The sequence below is a fragment of the Mustela erminea genome, chromosome 19 (assembly GCF_009829155.1).
Source record: "Mustela erminea isolate mMusErm1 chromosome 19, mMusErm1.Pri, whole genome shotgun sequence".
Taxonomy (NCBI): Eukaryota; Metazoa; Chordata; class Mammalia; order Carnivora; family Mustelidae; genus Mustela; species Mustela erminea.
This window is the reverse complement of record NC_045632.1, coordinates 28,651,863-28,657,626: the sequence shown is the minus strand read 5'-3', so window position 1 is coordinate 28,657,626 and position 5,764 is coordinate 28,651,863. Positions and strand designations below refer to the sequence as shown.

Below are 5,764 nucleotides of genomic sequence, written 5' to 3'. Positions count from 1 at the left end.
CACTTTCCTGTAATATATAACAATTTCCATATTATCTTTAATTTATTTTAACCATCTTATAATGTAATTTTCCTCATTACAAGAAACACTGCAGCAAATGCCTGGAGATCCAGTGTAGGCTTTTGCTCACTGTTGTTGTACTGAAGGTTATTGAAAGGTTCTTTCTCCCCCTTTGCGTCTGGGAACTTCTGGAAGGAGGCGGGACGGAGGCCGGATCTCACCCCGCAATTTAAAAAGCGGCCGGCAGATGGCGCCGCCACACAGGCGGCTCCTCGAGCTTCCGCGCAATGCTGGAGAAGGGCGGGGGGAGCGCAGGGAAATTGAGCGTTTCTCCAAAAAGGACAAAAAAAAAAAAAAAAAGACTTTGAAAAACCGTTCGAAGGGGTTTGAAATAATACGAAGAAGAAAGTTTTGCTGGGAAGGCGCTGACGTTTCGCTGCGTCCTTTTCTGCCACCCGTCTCCCTCGCTTCCCCACCAGTGTTGGTTGAGGGTCCCCAGGCGACCCTCACTTGGGGTTCAGGACCTCACTTCCTTTTCCTGCTCCGGGGTGCTCTTTCCGCAGCACACAGACCCCAAGGGGCGGAAGGAGGCCCCCTTGTGGCCGCTCCCCGCACCTCCAGGGGCTCTCAGAAGGAAGTGAACGAAACCGCAACTGCTAACAAAATAAGGTCCCTAAAAATATAGGGTGGCCTGCCCTTGCGGTGGGACATTTAACCTGCTGGTTCCTGGGGGCGGGGCTGGAGTAAGCTTCCGCCTGTACAGCGGCAGGGCCCTTTCTCAGGTATGGGGGAGGGGCATAGGCACCCTCAGAAGCCCTACCACAAGGCTTCCCAAGAGGGAGGGTTAGGGTGCAACCTCCGACCTTCTTCGGCCGGGGCTGGTGCTGAGGGGTTCTCATGCATCTGCCTACTGAATCGGGGGAGAATAACCACACACTTTGACTTCTTTTCACCATGAATTAACCTACCCAGGGCCACCTCTAGAGGCTGTTGGTAACCAGTGGCTTGGATGGATAGGGGAATGGAAGGAGGGGAGAGAGAGAGAGGGAGGAGAAAGAAAAAAATCTACCTTGTTTGTTTGAGTGGCAGTGGGTACAAGCACTGGGAAAACCATCTGCTGAAGCTGAGCATAAACTCTTACAGGAGGACCCATCCCGTGCCCTCTTAGGAGCATGTCCTACAGATAGAGAGGCAAGCATGTTCACCAGAAGACACGAACCGGAATTTCTGAGCAGGACTACTCCCCAGGGTATCCCCCAGCTAGAAACAACCCAAATGTCCATCAACAGTGAGACCGTTCCATAGATAGGGGGTATTGACATTCATATTTGTAAGTTGGAATATTATATAGCCATGAAAACAAACTGCCACAATACACCATCTACACATCTACAGTCGAAGCTCACAAGCAAGGCCAAGTGTGAGCAGTCGGACACGAGAGAATAAAGCCTGTGGGATTCCACTGAATGAAGTTCAAGAAGAGGAGACAGGAAATGATGGTTGTTTAAGGATGCTTCCTTAGATTGCAAAACCCCTAAAGGAAAGAAAAAAGCAGAAGGGGTTAATATGAAAGTCGAGATAGCGGTTATTACTTCCAGAGAAGGGGCGATATGGGGGGAACACTGCAGATCTCAGCCTGTTCTTAGTCTTGTGCAGTGGTTACAAGGATATTTGTTTTGTAATAATGGTTCAGCTGTGCACTTGTATTTAGGGGCTGTCTGTTTGCATTATATCTGACGATAAAAATATTTCAGTAAAGGAAGGATGGATGCAGCACGTATGAATTCAGTGTTTCTTGTGCTAACTGTGACACTGTCTATAGATAGCTGTAGGGTCTGGGGCGCTTGCTGGAAGAGGGTCCTGAAAAGAGATGCCTGGGCTGGGAAGTGATCAAAGCCAGTCTGCCCACTACCCCCGCCTTTGCTGGATTCTCATCCAGGTCCCAAGCAGCCTCAACGTCACCATCGCCACTGAGGCTCCTGATGCCTAGTACGCAGAGAGCACCCCTGCCAGGCACCTGGTTTAGCCCCTTCCACTCTTACCCCACTCAACCCTTACAATAGCCCTATGGAGTAGGCGCTCTTACCACACCCCTGCTTTACAGGCAAGAAGGCTGAGGTGAAGAGGTCAGCTGGCCAGCCCAGGGTCAACTGGCTTGTAAGAGGGAGCTGAGATCTGATGTCGGACGGAGCCCACACTTTTCTCTCCTGTGCCATCCTCCTGCCCGTCCCCACCCGCTCCCCTAGGAGCGCTTCCCCAACTGCAGGACGCAGTGCCTCCGGGCTCTCAGGAAGACCACCCGCCTCCCTCTGCTTGCCTTCTCCCGATCCTTAGGGCCGCCCAGTTCCCCAGCAGGAAGATCGTGTTCAGCAGCAATCCTGTCCCAGAAGAACATAGCTCCTGTGGATAAATAAGATGCCAGCTTACAGGAAACAGCAGAGAGGACGCTTTGCAATACCTTCTAAACAGGATGGAGTGTACAGGAACAGAGTTTGTCATTCTGACAGAGAATCTGAGAGTATTTGGGTTGGAGGGGACTCCTGAGCTAATCCGGTTCAGGTTTCAAAGTCTTTTTTTGTTTTTTTGTTTTTTTTCTTTTAAAGCCACAGAGGCTTTTTCAAATGAAATTTGATACAGAAACCCAATACATGAGAAAGACCAAAGCCAAGCTCTTCAGGCTGGGAGGCCAGGGGGCTGTACCTCAGACCCTGGGGTACCCGTGGGGCTCGAAGGAGCACTGTTTGAGAACCACTCTGGTGAACCAGTCAGGTCACTTTGCTGACTGGAAAGAATCTCAAGGTCACAAAGCACTAGCCTAGAAGAGCCAAGACTTGAACTGATTTCCTGCCTCGCATCCCTGGACGTGGTCTTCTGTTCCAAGAATTCAAGAATTTAAAAAAAAAAAAAAAAAAAAAGCATTCATTCCAAAAAGAAAGGCATAAATCTTGATGTTTTTTAACATCCTTTTTTTCAAAATGGTACACTTGGCTTCTCACCTAGTCACTAGGATAGAATTGTTCAAGACCTGTTTATCACTTGGTCGTGTTTAGCTGGGGGTCCACTAGGACCCTGGGCCCTTTTCCTTGGGATCATCTCCCTTGACTCTTATCATCTCACTTTACTGAGCAGCTCTTGTGCAGCCAGCTCTTGCAGAGCAAGTACCTACTAGAGCAGCTTCTCCCTGGTGTCTTTGCAACCACAAGACAGGCTGCAGGGGTCTGCAGATGTGAGAAGATGCTCCAGAATGTTCTGCAGGGTCCAGAGGGAGCACAGAGAGGCCAGGGAAGGAGCTGAGAGTCCAGCATTGGGTGTCTCTGGGTTTTGCCCGTCTGGCTGCTTCTGGAAAACAGAAGCTGGTTATTCTCCTCTGCGGAGGTTCTCCTCCCAGATTGCAGTCCCTGTAGTTTGGGGGAGCTCGAGCGCCAGCTGTCCTCGAGCCCTGGCTGTCCTTGAGCCAGCCCTCCCCTCCACCCCATTTATTCGGCTGCAGTTTCTCTGCTTGTAAGTTGTATCCGTTTCCTCGCGCCGCACCTCACCACACACCCACACACCGGATGGCTAAAACCACAGAAATGAATTCTCTCACAGCTCTGGAGGCCGGAAGTGTGAACTTGACGTGTCAGCAGGACCACGTTCCCTCCGATGTTCCAGGGGGAACCAGCTCCGTGCCCGGCTCCTGGCTTCAGGCGGCACCCCTCCGGCTTCCTCTGTTTCTAGATACATCACTGCCATCTCTGCCTCCATCTTCACGTAGAAGTGTCCCTTCTGCGTACGTCTGTGTCCCAGTTCGCTTCTTCTCAGAAGGACGCCCGTCATTGAATTCGGACGCCTCCCAATCATAGGACCTCATCTTGACTTGATCACGGTTGCAAAGACCCGATTTCCAAACAAGGGCATGCCCCTGGGTACCACGGGTTAGGACGTGAACCTATCTTTACAGGGGACGCAATTCAGCTCCCGACATAAGAGGGTCAGGGGCATACTGGGTAGTGGCATCCCAGGATTTTGTGAAATAAATGTGCAAGGACTGAGCCAAATGACAGCTTACCAGCATCATCCCATCTCGGGCCATCACAGGATCCCACTGCACCCTGCACGGGCCCCCCAAAAGCAAGTGTCTAGTCCTTTGGCTACTCTTTTCAGTGGTGGGGATGGGTCTATCTCCTCCTTGTCCCGCCCTGGGCACCTGGGGCCACTCCTGGGGGCTGAGTGAGCAGACGACAGGCCTTGAATCCATCTGGGACTCCTTGCTGTTTGCCCTCCCCATAGGCCCTGGGCCCCACCCCTTCTCTGCCCCCCAATTCCTGCCTGACCCCAGCTCCCCTTGACAGCTCCGGCACCTGCTGGCTTTTCATGGCCTCCTCCCTTGCTCGCTCCACACTGCACTCAGAGAGAACTTTCCACGCAGAGGTGGATCATCTCACTGCCCATCTCAAAGCCCACCTCTCTGTTTGAGAGGCTCCTGATCTTCCACGTATTTCTTTAATAGCCCGGGGCCCCATGGGACATCATCTTGGGGACACTTGCTCTGGCTGTGAGGGAGTCCCTCTGGGGCACAGCTCATCAGGCACTTGCCCTGGGCACCTCGAGGAGGGTGGGGCAGGGCTGGTGTAATAGAGAGTCGACCTCAGCAATCCCACATGACCCCTCCCCAGAAGGGCCTCGGGCTGGGTGTAAGTCTCCGTTGTCACTGTTGTCACTGTCAGATTTCTCAGTACTTTGTGAACAAGGGTCCCCTATTTTCATTTTGCACCAGGCCTTCTAAGTCACATGGCCTTGCCCGGTGTCTGGTAGATAAAAGGTGCTTGAGGGATAATTACTGAATGGTGTCGCAGGCACCCCTTGTTGGAGAGGAAGCAGATCTTGTGCCCTGCCTCCCGCCCCCTCCCTGCCCACCTCCAATCTCCTTCTGAAAAACCCAGCCTAGACCCTACCCAACCTTAAACGTAGAAGCCCTTGCAGGGGAGGGGAGGGGAAAGGACGGAGCAGGGTAGGACACAAAGTGACCCTGAATCCCTGGCCTCTTTCCCTGGCTCCCTGAAGACACCTCAGAAACAGCAGTAGCAGAGCCCTGCAACCAGGAGGGGCTGTTGGTGGGGATGGGGGGTAGGAGACAAGCTGCAGGAACCTTCCAGATGTCCCCGAGACCCCTCAGGAACCTACAGGATGAACTCACTCCTTCTGCAGGGAGGACCGTTCTGCGCATGTGCATACAGCAGTAGGCGGGGCCTCCCGCTCCTGGGTCAAGTTCATCCCAGACTGGGGTGCAGCCCACCCCGTGAGCTCATTCTTTAAACCGCCTGAACCAGGCGGTGATGTCAGCCCCTTTCTCTCCTTCCTGTCATGGCCAGGAGAAAGCCTCCACCCGAAACCTACCTCCCTCTTGCCCATCCCGGATTTTTACGAAGGGAGCAGCTGTCTGTCTGTCCTCTCGGGGCTTTCCAGTGGGCAACATGACCTAGCTAGGGTTTGATGACATGAGGACATGCTCTTTTCTTGGTTATTTTTCTTTGTATGGACCAGCTATTGTTTCATCCCCCCCCCCCCATTTATGTGGGTGACAGAAATGTTCCTTATTCAATTAAAAGCATTACAGCAAAGGGAATCTTTGTAAATCATAGTAAGGTGGGGTGGATATGGGGGGGCACTTGGGGGGATCCTGAGGGAAAGGGGGCATTTCTGAACTCTGGTCCCAGCACTCATACACAGTAGACACTGAGGCTCAGAGCAGGGAGGGGACATGTCTGAAGTCCCATACAGGGTC

The 5,764-nt window shown here is 52.6% G+C and overlaps 1 long non-coding RNA gene across 1 annotated transcript; it reads right to left on the bottom strand.

The window, feature by feature from the left end:
• Positions 1–2,316: 2,316 nt before the first annotated feature.
• On the bottom strand, positions 2,317–4,571 carry LOC116580205. Its single transcript, XR_004281549.1, has 3 exons — positions 4,341–4,571; positions 4,049–4,205; positions 2,317–2,400 (listed from the first exon to the last, which is right to left on the bottom strand). It is a non-coding gene; the product is annotated as an uncharacterized LOC116580205 (long non-coding RNA).
• Between the last annotated feature and the right edge of the window lie 1,193 nt (positions 4,572–5,764).